Source organism: Cupressus sempervirens, chromosome 5 (genome assembly GCF_028749045.1).
Source record: "Cupressus sempervirens isolate cs-2001-9-10 chromosome 5, ASM2874904v1, whole genome shotgun sequence".
NCBI lineage: Eukaryota > Viridiplantae > Streptophyta > Pinopsida > Cupressales > Cupressaceae > Cupressus > Cupressus sempervirens.
In genome coordinates, this window is record NC_143122.1 from 246748251 (window position 1) to 246766021 (window position 17771).

Here is a 17771-nt window from a genome sequence, read left to right on the forward strand (position 1 = left end):
TCACTTTCTCCCAAAGAAATCTCTCTTACAATATGCACTCTTTCTCTTTTTAAAAAACCTTCTAATTTAACTCCCAAGAAACCATCATAGCTTTCTTGTGGCACTTACATTTTGAATGTGTACACATGATGCTTTAGGAATATTCATCATTTTCTTCCTTTTGATTTTTCCCATAAAACATTTTCAAAAATTAGAAAACTTGAACACACCCAAAACAAACTAAAATAAAACCATACTATGTCCTAAGTGGATAATGTTGGGTAGGCTTATAAGAATTCCACCCAAACATTTCCACCACATGAAAAAATGGCATTTATTTTAAAACATAAAACTCTAAACTCTCACACACACAAACATTTCAAATTTTATATTTTAAACTCAAAACTTTTTGATATTTTCTTTGTGCCCCTGCATTTTTGTAATATTGCAGGTTGTCTTCCTATCACCACCAAACTTCCTATCGCAATATAATTTTGCATAAATAATGTTGCATTCTATCTTCTTGTCGTAGATGTGCTCCTACACCATATTAATTACAAAGGGATTGGTAGGTAAGCATCATGTTTACCATTTCTCATTAACATTAACCTAGTGATAGCTCATTAGAAGGTATAAATAGGTTAAGAAGGGCTTGATTAATTAATTTTCAAACACCAATTATTGAGTTGAGAAAAATTTGGGTAAACCTAGTGAATCTATGGTGCATCATATTTCCCATGAAAAAGTTTTTAACACTTTTGAGAACAAAATCTAGGGACAAAGAACTAAGAAATTTTAGGAAAACACAAAGAGCATCATGGTAGAAAATATTGAGCTTGTAAATAATGAAGACCTATTAGAACTAGAATATGTGGTTGCCTCACTAAAGGGAGGTGCAACAAAATAGGCAACAATGCTATCCTTATTGTCTAGAGACGTTCTAATTTTTGAAGGCATTAGTGCAAAACTGAAGAAAAATATTGTAGAGATGGGAAAAGGCATGGTGTATGAGGTATTCTCTACATTCCTTGAAGATTGTATATTGAAGAAAGAATGGAAGAACCCGATGAATACAACATTGCACCACATAATAAAAATTCTTAATTTCATTTGTAAGGACTAGGTGAGACTAGTATTGTGTAGAGTACATATGAAAAACATATATGGCTTAATAGGTCCAATGATATTACAAACAAAATTATCCTTAAGGTATCATGACTCAATGGAGCAAGAGAAGTGATAGACACATGGAAGGTCAGACTTGGTGAATTTGCAATGCTGACCAAAGAAAGGAAGGAAGAAAAAACATTGGCCATTGATGAGATTCCTAAACTTCAAATGATATTTTTGACAATGAAAATTGTATACAAAATCTACTTTTTAGCAAAGCCCAAGAGTGTACTTAGTACAGGGGTAGATGTAGTTTTTGATATAAGATTGTTTTGAAGTGAAGAACCTATAATGGAATGATCATTATTTTTTCAATGATGTCACACCTGCTACCTACTGGTGAGACAATTTCTTTTTGGTCTGAAAGCTATCATTTAGTTGATTGATGAAGAGAATTTTAAAAGAGGAGATAAAAATAACACCTAGAGAAAGTTTGATTTATTTGGTATGTAAAAGAAACACTTAGACTAGGTAAGACATTGATGCTATAGTGTATTTTTTATCTACTTAATGTTTGAAATGAAACATTACTCAAGTTAAGATTGGAAGACTATCAGGTAAGAAAAGTGTCTACCAAGCCTTGCTGAGACATCAATGCAAGCCAAGTGAAAATTAGTGGAAGTCAAGTGAAAATAAAGAGGTGTCAAAAAAAGATGAAAAATAGTGCAAGCTAAGTGAGTGTTAGTGTATGCCAAGTAAAGTTTAGTTGGTGTTGAGCATCAATAAAATTTAGTTTTTATCAAGTGAACTAGTGTTGGCTAAGTGATAGAACCATATATATACTAAGTGGTAACAAACAATGTTAAATTGAAGTTGCACCCATACCCCCCACTATTGTGCCAACAGGGGTGGGGAAGCAAGTTACACCCCTATGGGCCTAAAATTCTATGGTACTACTCACCCCACCCTAAAATTCTATGGGCTATCTAGTAGTAGGGTAGCCCTACAATTCTATATAGACAAGGGGCTAGATCTCAAGAGGAGAGATGGTGGAGGAAAGAAAGCTAGGTTGTTGGACAACCAACCCTCTATAATAGTTCTAGTAAGGTTCCAACTATCCCTTATTGTTACCCCAGCCACCCCCTGGGAGGTATATTATCATTGGGGCCATAGAATAGTAGGGGTCTTTAATGAATCTAAGCTAACAATTTTGTTTTCTTGAATTATGTGAATCCTACCGAATCCCACCTCATCCTAAAATGGACAATTATGATTAAGCAGAAAAATATAGATAACTGGTCAGAAGCAAAGGTTGTCATGTGCAAGAACGTAAGGAAGAATAGGAGTCTAGTGTATTTCTTCATTCAGTGGCTGAATAGAGGTGATTGTAGTTAACATGCAAAGAAAGAAGGCTTAAGAGTATGAATTCTTGAAGGGTGAACAAGATATTAGAGATGGAGATTATGAATGCCAAGTAGAATGGAGCACTGAAACAAAGATCTATAATTGGTAATTGAGTTGTAAGTTTTTATCAGATCAAGTCCTACTGTTACTTTCTAATAACTATACCAGTGTGGATAAAATCTTTTGGATTAATGTTGACCTAAAAACCATTTATAAATCCTTTAACTAGGTGACATTCAAATAGAATGGTCTAAAGTCCTCTAACAAGGCCCACTCCTAATAGGGTGATTGAAATCATTTAATCAAATCATATTTAATACTGTGCATTGTAACCTTTAATAGGGTTGGTCTTTTAGAGGGAGTCACTTTAGAAGAGTGAGAATTAGTAGAATGTTATTGGTGATTTTTTACAAATTGGGTTTCCACATAAAATCCTTGTGTAAAATTTTGTGAATGTTCTTTTGGTGTTTCATGTTTACATTTGTGCAAAGTTGTTTTGACCTAGGATAGTAACCTACAAAGTTTAAGTATTGCATGATCTAATTCATGCATGCATGTTGGAGTTTTATGGATATGAATCTACTAAGAATTGAAAAGTTTTATTTTTACATCTAGACCTTGGATAACTGATTCACCTCCCTCTTAGTTATTCTAAAGAATTCCAACAATTGGTATCAGATTCATAGTGCTTGAGAGAATTAGAATGAAAGTACTAGAAGCAAAAGATCAGTGATGTATAAGACACAGGTACTCAAGCTTAACAAAGAAAAATTTCGTACATGGAATATTTTTATGAAGATACACCTAGGAGGTCTTGAAGACCATGCACAATCTACCATCACCACTAACTATGTTGATTAGGTGTTGGAGCCCTAACTAGCTGATGATCTAAAAATTAAGAAAGAACACAATCATGCAATGTTGGAGATTGCCTCTGCCCTAAGTTACTCTAAGTTCGATGACATCAATGATTGTGACACTACAAAGAAGATGTGGGATACTTTACACATAATTTATGGAGGAGACAAAAATGTTTTGAGAGCCAAATCTGAAAGTCTAAGAGGGAAGTTCGATGACATGAGAATAAAAGAAGGTGAGAATATTGTTCAATATTACTCTAGAATAAAAGATGTTATTAATGCTATTAGAGGAGCTAATGGTATCATTGATGATGAGACTATAATTAGAAAAGTACTAAGAACACTACTACCTATCTATGCTATTAGAGTTCCTTCCATACAAGAACTGAGATGTATACCTACTACTAATATGTCCCTTGAAGGTTTCCTAGGTAGGCTCATTGCCTTTGAACAATCTAATTTTGATAATTTCAAAACTAAAAATGTTGAATCTTCTTTCAAAGCTAAACCATCATTAGAAGAACCTAAAAAGAAAAATAAAAAGGTAAAATATGTTTCTAGTGATAGTGATATAGACGAGGAGGATGTAGCACAACTTGAAGCATTGCTGACAAGGAGATTCCATAGAGGAAAATAAAAATTCAATGGTAAGCTGCATATTATGTGCTTTAATTGGAATGAGGTTGGTCATATTACTGCTACATGTGCAAAGAAGAAGAAGAATATAAGTGGAGAAAAATATAGAAGCAAAAGAGAACAAGTCAACAAAGATTACAAAGGTACATGAAAGAAGTCTTGCTACATTGTTGAGGAGGAAACCAAAGATGGATCTAACAAACATGATGATGAAGTGATGTATGTTGCAATGAAGGATGATTTTAATGAGTATGAGGCAACTATACTAGTATCTTATGCGAACAAGAGTGAAAAATGGATGATTTATTGTTGGTGTTCACATCACATGACTAGAGATAAAAGTAAGTTCATTACCCTTGATTATTATGATGGAAATAGTGCAAGGTTTGGATTGATGCACCCTATCTAATAAAAGGAAAATGATTAATCAAACTCATAGAGAATATTGTCTGTGACAATGATTATTATGTAGAAGGACTTAACTATAACTTTTTTGAGTGTGTCACAACTAAATGGTTCAAGTTACAAAGTTGAGTTTGAGAACAAGATAGAAAAGATCTAATGGGAAACTAATTGAAAAAGGTGATCAAACTAGAGGCAATCTATTTTATCTTGACATGAATGATGCTACTTGTCTTGATGTAAAATTCAATGATTTGTGGCTATGGCACAAGAGGTTATGTCATTTTAACTTTGATCACTTAATCAATATCAATATCATTAAAAGAGTTAGAGGTTTCTTAAGCTAAAGAAACTCAAAAATAAAGATTGCAAACAATGTTAGTTAGGCAAGATGACAAAATCTAGTTTTAAAAGTAAGATTCACACCTTTAAAAAATGTTGGAATTAGTTCATATTGATTTTTGTAAACCAACTGATCTAGAAAGCTACAAATTTGACAAGTAAATTATCCTATTTGTTGATGTTTATTCTAGGATGATGATAGTTATGTTTCTGAAATAGAAATATCATGTTTTCCAAATATTGAAGTTGTACTTAGCTAGAGTTGAAAAGGAGATAGGAAAAATATTGAAATGTTTGAGATCTAACAAAGGCAGAGAATTTACATTAAATGAGTTTGAATGGTGTGCAATGATAGAGGAATGAAGAGAAAAAAATTTGCACCTAGGACCCCTCCACAAAATGGGATTGTTGAAAGGAGGAACATATATCTAATGGATTGTGCTAGAACACTAATGTAGGGAAAAATGTTGCTTTGAAATACTAGAGAGAAGATATAAGTACAACAATATATACCTTGAACTTTGTACAAGTTAAGAAGGGTACTCATTCAACACCTTTTGAATTATGGTATGGATACTCACCCAATGTAAAATATTTTAAGGCATTTGGAAGCAAGTGTTGCATTCTTAATGATTTTAGGAATGGTAAATTAGATGCTAAAAATGAAGAAGGTATATTCCTTGGCTATTCCACAAGAAGTAAAGCTTATAAGTGTTTGAATACTAACACTAACAAAGTCATGGAAAGTGAAAATGTGAAGTTTGATGAATACACATAGGTACATGAAGTTGAACCTATTCAAAAAAAGCTAAAGAGTAAAATTCCTTTATAAAAATTTATGAAGGTATGCCTACTGATGAAGATGTTGTGAACCAAGTTGGAAATAAACAATAATTTTCAATGACTGCCGAGTCACATACAATGAATGTCAAGTTGCATTCAGGAACTGAGTTTCCTTCAGGAGTCGAGTTGTAGATAGAAGCTGATGTACATTCTGATTTAGAGATAAGTGTGCATAAAAGGAATGCCAATCTACTTGATAGAGAAGTACATAGTGATTCATAAGTTGACAAACCCATTGAAGATGGAAGAGCATAACCAAGATTGTCAAAGTATGTCAAGGGGCATCACCCCATTGAACAAATTATTGGTGACAAAGAAGCTACACCAATGATAAGGAATAGGGTGAGAAGTGAGCATGCATGAGCCTAAGATAGTGAAATATTCCTTGGAGAATGAAGATTGGAGTAAAGGCATGAAAGAAGAGATTGATCAAATTGAGAAGAACAAAACATGGACTCTAGCACCTAGACCAGAGGACAATAATGTGATTGGAACCAAGTGGGTGTATAAAAAAAAGTTAGATGAGAATTCTGAAGTCACAAGAAATAAGGCAAGATTAGTTTGTAATGGGTACACGCACAAGAAGAAGGGATTGACCATGGAGAAACATTTGCCCCAGTTGGAAGATTGGAAGGAGTAATAACTCTACTTGCTTACTCTGCATATAAAGGTTTATAAGTGTATCAAATGGATGCGAAGTTAGAATTTTTGAATGGTATATTAGTAGAAGAGGTTTACATAGAACAACCTGAATGATTTTTTTATTCAAGAAACAAGAACACACGGTTTGTAGACGTCACACAGTTTTATATAGTTTAAATCAAGTCCCAAGGGTATGGTATGAAAGGCTTCACAATTATCTTATGAAGATTGGTTTTGAGAAGACTTATGATAACAACAATTTGTACTTGAAGAAAAAAGGAGGTAAAAGTATTGTTTAAGCTGAATTTTCTATTGATGATATCATATTTGGAGGACAAGATGCATCATGTAAGGTATTTGCAAATAAAATGAAGAAATAATTTGATATGTCTATGTTTAGAGAGATCAAGCTCTTTGTTGGTTTGCAAGTATATTAGGTGAAATATGGTATATACATCACTTAGTCTAAATATGTAAAAGAAATATTGAAAACTTTTGGATTAGAGGATTCAAACCCAATTAGCACTCTTATGGTGATAGGACACAAACTATCAAAGAATGATGATTCTGCTGATGTGAATCAAACATTGTACATGTCTACATGATTGGGAAGTTGCAATATGTAGTACATAGTAGACCTAACATTGCATTAGCTATTGGGATTGTTGCAATATTTTCTAAAAATCCTAAGGAGAACCATTTGAATGTTGTTAAAATAATTATGAGATATCTGAAACAATCATAAGACTATGGTCTATACTACAAGAAAAATGAATTTTTTTAGTTAAGAGCCTATAAAGATGCTGATTGGGTTGGAAACATTGATAAATAAAAATGTGAAAGAAATGGAGCATTTTTCTTGGGAAAGTGATTGGTCACCTAGACTAGTACGAAAGAAAGTTGTATATCTCAATCTATTGATGAAGACAAATATGTGGCTACTACAATAAATTGTATAAATGTGGTATGAATCAAATAGCTACTCAAAGGTATGAAGGAGGAAATCACTGAACCTATGGTACTTTATTGTGATAATACAAGTTCTATAAACATATCAAAGAACCTTGTGATGCACACAAAGACTAATAACATTTCAATGAAGTATCATTACTTGAGAGAGTTGGTTCAAGACAAAGAAGTGAGGATGGAATATGTGAATACAAAAGAATAGATATCTAATATATTCAAAAAAGATTTACCTCAAGATGCACATGAATATCTTAGAGGTAAACTAAGGGCGATACCCCTATCCAAAACTACTTAATAAACATGAGTAGTGGCCTGTATCAACTGAGCTAGATGTTGTATCTTACAAGTTGATGCAATGAATCTTACTTTAGGAGCTACCTAAAATAATCAAGGAGCTCAATAAGAATACTTATAATCACATGCAAGGTGATAGAGGAAGAACTTGAATTGATTATATCTACATACAGAGATCACAAGTCTTTGGCATAAGTAGAGAAAAGTACCTATAACTATCAGAAAGGAGAGATACTCCAAAGAGGGAGATAGAGAAAATAATCTGATAAGGAAGATATTAGAGAGATACATTGAATGAGATTGACAAACATCACATTACCCTATATAGAGGAAGGACATATAGAGATAGAGGGAGAAATTTCAAAGCTATTATTTACTATTTTGGTATTATTTTTGGTATTGGTATTCCATGAATGCCAAAGAGGGAGATTATTGATATAAGACTTTTTTGAAGTGAACAACCTATAATAGAACAATCATTATTTTTTGAACATGATGTCAAACTTGCTACCTACTGGCGAGACAATTTCTTTTTGGTTTAAAGCTATTATTTAGTTGATTGATAAGAGAATTTGAAAAGAGGAGATAACAATAGCACCTACAAAAAGGTTGAGTTATTTGGTATGCAAAAGAAGTACTAAGACCAAGTAATAAATTGCTACTATAGTGTATTATTTATCTACTTAAAGTCCTAAATGAAAGATTATTCAAGTTAAGACTCAAAGAAAATCAAGTAGGAAAAGTGTCTACCAAGCCTTGCCGAGTAGTTAGTGTGAGTTGAGCAAAAATCAGTAGAAGCCGAGTGAAAATCAAGAGGTCTTGAGCAAAGATAAAATATAGTGCAAGCTAAGTGATTGCTAGTATATGTTGAGTAAAGTTTACTTGGTGTTGAACATCAGTAAATTTTAGTGTATTCAAATTGAACTAGTGTTGGTCGAGTAATAGAACAATATAGATGCCTAGTGACAAAAAAACAATGTTAAATTGAAGATTTGACAAATCTAAGCTAACTATTTTTCTTTCTTGAATTATGTGAAGTGTTGGTGTAAATAAGTATTTACTTATTAAACTTACTTAAGTTTTACTTAGTTTAATGCATTATTTAATTATTTTGCATTATTTTATTATTATTTTAGGTGAGACACTTAGGAGTTTGTGAACTCTCATTGAGTTACGTAACTCTAATTATGCACATGGTGTCTACAACACAGGAGTATGCATCATTCACTAAGTTGTCATGATGACAACACAGTTATCTGCACTCCTTATTTAGCACATTTTGTCTACTCCACTAATTTGTGTGCTACACCATTGTAGGCTTATGCTCACATCATTGCACTTAATCTCGTGCTTAATGGAGGATAATCCATATCTGGTGGACATGTGCCTAGTTGTATGACATATCATGACGCTGAATTCTATGCATTCTAGAAGCTCTCCTGAGGCCTTTATATTTAGGCACTCCTAGTGTACTCTTGTATCCAATTATTGAATAAATATCGTCATTCTGATAATACTCTATCTATTTTGGTCTACTGTGTGCTTGTGTTGAGTCCTTTAGTTCTTGGGTGAATTCTGGCCTAAGCCAAATTCTTACATGGCATCAGAGTGAAGGAGGATTCTCATCATGTAGCCATTCGAGACTGTTCATGCTTCAGCACCTTGACACCAATCCGAAGGATCCGCAGAAATTGGGAGTGTCTAGAGCCAGATCTGACCTCTCCATTGCATTTGGAGTGTCAATTCAGTAAAGATCGACTATAAACTTTCCTATATTGGGTGAAAGTTGATTGGGAGGCAAATTTTTTTTGCAAACCAGGACCTGAAGGCCCCAATTTGCAATTGGGTATGATCATTTTCTTTGATTTGATTTGCATTTTTGGATCTATTAAATTCTCTATATTTTTTGGATTGGCACAGGCAGAGAAATTTTTTTTGCCGACTGGGCAGTCAAACCCCGACTCGGCTCTGTTATTTTTTTGGCAAATTATTTTTGCAAGGATTATTATTTTATTCGATGGATATAATACATTATTCTTGTGCAGCGGCAGAATAAGAGTCGTACTACACACACCACGTAGCCAATAATTTCCATCATCGACGACCATACAATAATCGGTGACGGACCCAACCAACATACCTCGAATGGCAAAACTCATTACTGGCACCATTGTATTCCTCAATGGCAGATCATGTCACCACCGCGAGCTTGCTGTTTATATTCACTTTGTGGCCAGTTTAATAAAAAATGTGTATCCTGCATCACTCCCATGCATGTGGGACTAATAGTCCAAGTCCCAAAATTTTTTAAGGTCTCTGGTAGTGGAAAAGGTGGATTCTCAGGGTTGTGAGTTTAAACTCTAGAAAATCTACACCCAGTGCCACATGAAATTTTGTTATTTTCTCATCGAGGACAGTGCATAGTCAGCACTGACTATCCCACCATGCAAACAAACACGCAAACCCTGTCCTGCACAATCAACGTAGGTGACTCATCTATACATGCCAGTCAGACTTGTCAGCCCATCTGTATGCCATGTCATCAAGAAACATCAAATTTTTTGTACGAATCCATATAGTGCGGCAGGCCACGTCAGCTGCCACATCATCTAGTGGGTCTTTTTTTTGTTGACATCATCATTTTATGAGTTTAAAATTGATACTCGTCTGGATGTCACACAGGCCATTTTTCAACTATAGCGATGGCCATATGACCATCAAATTTAATCGTATCTTTTGCTGGTGCAACCCCTCACCAAATTGATTTTGGTTTTTGCAGTCTGACTTGAAGAGGCCATAACTCGCACATCCAGACTCCAAATTAGGTGCAATTTTTTTTTTTAATTGGGTAGAATTTCCTAATTTTTTTAGTGGTGTAGCTATTTTCTAGTTTTGGTGCACATTTTGTTCAAAAATTTCATTTTTTGGTGACTGTACCTAGATAATCCTGCATTTTACAACTTCAAACGCTCCGTATCACCACATTTGGAGTCGAAAATAGGTTTCATTTTTTTTGAAAGTGCATTTTTTTTGTGTACTTTCCAGATCTAGAATCAGATTGTAGTGTTGTGTGGACAAAATTATCACTTTTAGCATAGGGCCTTTCTTTGCTTAGTAATGCTTTAGTATTGTAGCACATTGTAAAGTTCTAGATTTGTACTCTATCAAAAGGTTGTAACAAGAAAAATCAAAAGTCCATGAAGGCCAAAATTGGTAAGTGGCCCATTGTAATTGCACTACTGATAAAATGCCCAAAGCATCTATTTTGGGGGGGTTTCTTGATTTAGTGAAAAGGGGGGGTGTTCTTGGTGTTGTGTTCTCTCTTTTCTGCACTTTTCTTTCATTTTCTACATTATGGGCAACTTTAAGTTTCCTAAATCAACTCCTCATAACTATGCTTCATGGTCAATCAAAATGTTGTATTACTTAATGCATAATGGAGTTTCACAATATGTAGATGGTACTCTTCCTAAACCAGCAGGTAGTTTGTATCAACAAGTGAAATTTTAGATTAAATAGCCATGGATAGGAAAGCCCTAGGTGATATATGTTTGGGGGTAGATGATAAAATCATCTGTCAAATCAAGAAATGTACTACATCCAAGGAAGCTTGGGATACCCTCGAAAGCCTTTATGGTAAAGTGTCTAAAGAGGATGTGTTCAAAATAGAAGATGAACTTGTTACCTTAGATCCTCAGTCATATGACTCCATATAGGACTTCATCATCAAGGTGAATGAATTAAGGACAAATCTTACTGATTGTGGGATTTCTATAAAAGATGATAGACTAATCTATCTCATTAATAACAAGCTTCCATGGGAATATTCCACATTTGTATCTTCTTTTAACATCTCTAAGACTACCTTAGGGTCTACCTACAAGAAAGTCACTTTTGATGAATATGCAAAACTATTGGATGATGAAGAAAAGAAGTTGAAAACAATGGGGATTCTCAAATCACCTCAGTCCAAAGCATTGGTGGCCAATGAGGGTTCTCAAAATTCAGCTAGACAATCTTCAAATAAAGGAAAGAGTACGAAGAAATGGAAAAGAAAATCAGAGGATGCAGAAAAGACAACACCTCAATCCAATCAACAAGGCAAGTCCTCAAATTCCAACAAGAAAGGGGACAACAATAAGGAGAAGAAGAAGTGTGCTTATTGCAAGAAAATGGGTCACGAAGAGCATGAGTGTTATATCAAACAAATTGATGAATTAACCAACATGATGAAGAAACATAATGTTCCATTGCCTAATGCTTATAAGGACAAAGGGTCATCTCAAAATTCAAAGGGCAAAGGGAAAGCACTCATGGCTAATGCAAACTCTTCAAAGGAATAGATATTTGACTCAAGTGCCTCATATCATATGGGTTCTTCAAAGAAGGATTTTTCTTCATTGAATCACTCAAGGGTACTGCACATCTTCATGGGGAATGATAGAACAATAGAAGTTGAAGGAAAAGGAAATGTGGAAATGGAAAATGGAGAGTTTCAAGAAGTTCTCTATATTCCAAACCTAAGTTCAAATCTCCTTTCAATCTACCAAGTCACTCACATTGGAGATGGACATAGAGTTGAGTTCCTTCCTAACTCGATTCAAGTGCATAGTCTTAAAGATGATTCCTTGGTTGCAGTGGGGAAAGTGAATGATCACAAGAGGTTGTACTCTTTCTCACATTTTTTTACCCAAGTCTCCTTCAAAAGCCTTGTTATCTCAATCACATTCAAACATGTAATTATGGTATGAGTGATATGGTCATCTTGACTACCGCTATCTTCAGTAACTTTGCACATACCACATGGTGAAAGGTCTACCTCAAATCAACTTTTCTAAGGGTAAATATTCAACAGATTCAGTGGATATGCATCCAGAGGGGAAATTAAAAAGTGGGAAGTCTTCTAAAGCAACAAGTGTTCTACAAATGGTTCACATGGTATTAGCAGGTCCTTTTGCATTCAGCCAAGGTCGCTACATACTTACCTTAGTTGATGAGTTTTCAAGGTTCAGTTGGGTCTATTTTCTTCATAAAAAGAATGAAGTGTTGGACACATTTCTAAACTTAAAGGCTCATGTAGAACAGAAATCTAGAAAGGCCATCAAAGTACTCTGAATGGAGAATGGAAACATAGATGTGAATAGAAGACTTTAGGAATTTTGCATACATGAGGGCATTGATCTTTAGACTCCTTCAACATTCAGTCCGCATAAGAAAAATGTTGCAGCTTTGAGGATTCGAACTCTTAAGTCTATGGCAAGTTGCATGATTCATGCCAAGTCTCTAGATCCATCATTAGAAGTTGAAGCAATCTCAAGTGACACTCAAATTCTTAATCGTTCTTCTCATCAAACCTTAGATGGAAAAACTGCTTTTGAGGCATGGTGCAGCAAAAAACCTATTGTGACACACTTCAAAGTCTTGGGTTGTCCTGCATGGGAAAAAAGATCTTCCAGGGGATGCAAGGCACAATCATCTCAACCTTGTACTTTCATTGGTTATGAAGATGATGTGAAGGCATATAGACTTCTAGATCCTAAGACACATCAGAAATTTATGGAGAATGATGTATATTTTGAGGAAAGTTCACCTAGCTTGTCCTCTACTCCTCTTGGCAGATCATATAGTGTGGAAACTGATAGTGACACCAATGATAGTGCTTCAATAGCTTCAAATATGTGGAGTTCTATTGACGGTTACAATGAGAGGTCACTTCATCAGTTCAATCTACATGCATACATCACCACAGTTATAGGTCTAGAATAGTAGGGTACATCTTATCTTCTAGATACAGGTTTAGTGATAGATTTGGGGGAGAGTATTAATAATCTGCCTCTTCTTCTTGATGTAGAATTACCTTCTTTAGTTGTCATGAGGGTTTAAGACTCTCTTGTTTATTCTCTATAGGATCAATCGTCATAGGTTGAAGTGATTGTGGATACTTATGATTAGTAGTTGTAACAGGGTTCTTCATCAATTGCAAGGACAAATAGTTCTTTGGGATAGGTTCTTTAGCTCATTGAGCAGGTTTCAGAGAAATCACTTATCCATGGGATTCTTTCCACACATAGTGGAAGCATCTAATTTGTACCCTTGGCATTATTTCTTCCTAAGGGGAGGAACACCATTCTGCAATCTTGGATCAACTTCTTCATCAGATCAGTCACTGTTTGGCATTCTTCTTTGGGGGGGGCAGGGGGAGTCCATCCTATTTGTCTACCTCTTTTCATCATTCTCTTATGTATATACTAGATGTATGTCATAATGGGGGGTCTTGATTACTCCATCCATTAATGCATCCTTCTTTATCTCTCTTTTTGGGGGAGGGTTTTTCCATGAGGTTTTCCCTCTTTCCCCGCTTTATGGGAGATTGCACATCATTATGTACATGGGTACCTAACATGGCCTAGTAGCTGGGACCCATATTGCATTTCATCCTAGATTTTGTAAGCTTAAGGGCATTCTCCTAACTTGCACTTAAGGGGGGGTGTTGGTGTAAATAAGTATTTACTTATTACACTTACTTAAGTTTTACTTAGGTTAATGCATTATTTAATTATTTTCCATTATTTTATTATTATTTTAGGTTAGGCACTTAGGAGTTTTTGAACTCTCATTGAGTTACGCAACACTAATTATGCACATGGTGTCTACAACACAAGAGTATGCATCATTCATTGAGTTGTCATGATGACAACATAGTTATCCGCACTCCTTATTTAGCACATGTTGTCTACTCCATTGATTTGCGTGCTACACCATTGTAGGGTTATCCTCATATCATCGCACTTAATCCCATGGTTAATGGAGGATAATCTATATCTATTGGACATGTGCCTGGTTGTATGACATATCATGATGCTGACTTCTATGCATTCTAGAAGCTCTCCTGAGGCCTTTATATTCAGGCACTCCTAGTGTACTCTTGTATCCAATTATTGAATGAATATCATCATTCTAATCATACTCTATCTATTTTGGTCTACTGTGTGCTTGTGTTGAGTTCTTTAGTTCTTGGGTGAATTCTGGCCTGAGCCAAATTCTTACATGAACTGTGTAGAAGATAACAATGATGACATAGTGGCTCAAAATTGAAGGTAAACCACTTTATGTTGAAAATAAGGAAGATTTTAGAGGAACCAAAGGGAAAAGTGGGTAGATTCATTGAATCCAACCTGATCCTACCTAACCCTAAAATGGACAATTGTCATTAAGTGGCAAAAAATCTAGATTCTTTATTTATAGAGATAGCTAGTTAGAAGAAAAGGTTGTCATGTGCAAGAATCTAAGGAAGGCAAGGAGTCTATGGTATTGCTTCATTTAGTGTCCAAAAAATAGTGACTATAATTGGCATGCAAAGAAAGAAGGCTTAAGAGTACGAATTCTTGAAGGGTGAACAAGCTATCAAAGCTAAAGAGTATGAATGCCAAGTAGAATGGAGGACAAAAACATAGATATATAATCTACAATTGAGTTGTAATTTTTTATTAGATCAAGTCGTACTATTACTTTCTAATAATTGTACTAGTGTGGATAAAATCCTTTGGATTAAGGTTGACATAATAGCAATTTGTAAATCCCTTAACTAGGTGGTCCATTCTAATGGAATGGTCTAAATTCCTCTATCAAGACTCAATCCTAATAGGGTGATTGAAATCATTTAATTGGGTGACATTAATAGTGTGTATTGTAACCTTTAATAGGGTTGGCTTTTCACAAGGCATCACTTTAGAAGACTGAGAATGAATAGCATGTTAATGGTGGTTTTTCTCAAACTGTGTTTCCACATAAAATCTCTGTGTCAAATTTTGTGAATGTTCTTATGGTGTTTCATGTTTACATTTTGGCAAAGTTGTTTTGACCTAGGATAGTAACCTAAAAGGTTTAAGTATTTTATGATCTAATGGATGTGTGCATGTTGAAGTTTTATGGATATGGATCTACTAAGCATTGAAAAGTTTTATTTTTATATTTGGACCTTGGATAATTGATAAATCCCCCCTCTCAATTATTCCAATGAATTCCAATAGAAGCATATCAAATTATCCGCTAAGGTGCCACACTTGATTAACATGGATTGTTATATAAGAAGATGATGTTGAATATGACAAAGATGAAAGAAAATCCCAAGGTAAACCCATTAAAATTTGGAGTTGTCTTCATATGTATATATTTTCTACTTTATACAAAAAATTCTAAGACAAGGTGTAATTAATTGGTTTAAGGAAAAAGCAGATTTGTGAACAAGTATATAAATATTACATGATATTAGGAGATGATAGAGATAAAATATTCATTTTGATAGGTTTAGGCTTATAATTAGAAGAAAGGAAAATGATACCCTTTATGCTACTAGAAGAATACAAAAATGAGGTTTGTTTCCTACCATGGACAAACACATGCATGATATAGAATGTGAAGCTATGAAACCACTGGCTCATAGAATTCTAGTATAAAATGACCAATAAAGAGGATATGAATGCCATATAATTGATAATTTCAATACCTATTTAAGACAAGCTAGTAATACATGGTACTAGCTTAATGAGAAGGAGTATAGTGAATAGAATAGAAAAGGACAATGAAGAAAAAAATAAGGAAGCTAAGAATGTAAGAAAAGGGAAGAAATCAACTAGAATCAAGCTTGTAAGTTCCAAGAGGGAGAAGAGTAAAGAAAGGAATATGGGTGAAAGCACATATCTATGTCACCTTTGTGGCTAACTTTATTGATCTGACAGGACACAATCTGGCGAGACTAGATCCGGTTGGACCCAATCTAGCTGAAACCATGTGGCATTGAGTAGGCACCAAGTGGGGTGTACACATTTGTAGGGATTTGGCTAGACACGATCTAGATAGAACCTCAAAAATTATATAAGCCGCAAAAAGACAAATTTGACAATCATTTGCATCAGACAAGCTTGTTGGAATTATGGAACAAGAAGAGCTATAGGAGTCATTCGGCCGAATCAGGCATGTTAGCATTTTCCCCTAATTTATTCATATGTTTTGAGTTTTATTTTATGTTTCCTTATGTTAAAATATGGTTTTTAATGTAGATTGTTTTAAACAGTTCAATTATATATATATATTATTATTCGTTTATGTTTTAAGTACTATGATATTAGATAAAGTTTAGAAAAAGTATTTAAATGCAGTAAAATTTATACATTATTAGTGAAATTAGATTAATTATAAAATATTATTTATAGAAAATTGTAAAAAATTATATAGATAATCTTAGAAAATTTAGAAAATATTAGAATAGTTAGAAACTTTAGAAAAAAATAGAAAAAAATTATTAAATATAGAAAATTAGTTAGATATAATATTAGAGAATTTAACTATTTTTATTTGCTTTTATTAGAAATCGTTAGGAATGGTTGTAAAGGTAAAAGTTTAGAAAGTATTGTAAACTAGTAACTAAAACCATTAGATTGAACTAAATAAAACTCTACCTCTTACCATGAACACAAATAAATTCTAATTGAAACATTAACATGGAACCTTATAAATTATTGGTAGGTGTGGAATGTAACAAATTGAATGTAATTAAACGACAACATTAAACCTAATTAAACTTGAACTAAAAATCTCACATTGAACCAAATTAGACACTAACTCCTATATTGAACCATAAATTTAAATATGTTGACCTAAACCCTAAATGTTAAACCCTCTCTCTCTATATCTCAAACTTATAACTCTCTATCTCTCTCTAAGTCCTAAACCCCATCTGTCTAAACCCTAAACTACTCTCTAACCCAATAATCCTAAACTTCTCTCTTTAGAACTTACATAACTTTATCTCTTCCAACCCTAACCTCATCTCTCTCCTTCTAGATCTCAAACTTTTAACCCTTTGTCTCTCTCTAACTCTTAGATCCCATCTCTCTAAAACTTAAACCACTTTGTATCTCATAAATGCCATATCTAAACCGTAAACCACTCTCTAAATCCTAAACCCCATCTCATTAAACCCTAAAATGATCTCTAAGTACTAAATCCCATCTCTTTATACCCTAAACTACTCTTATCTCCTAAACCCCATCTCTTTCAACCCTAAACTTCTCTCTATGTCCAAAAACCCATCTCTATAAACCCCCTAAATTTCTCTCTAACCTCATAATACCTAAACTTTTCTCTCTCTAGAATTTACATAACTTATATCTCCCAACCCTAACCTCATCTCTCTCTTTCTAGATCTCAAACTTATAACTTTTTGTCTCTCTCTAACTCCAAGACCCAATCTCTCTAAACCCTAAACCACTCTACAACTCGTAAAACCCA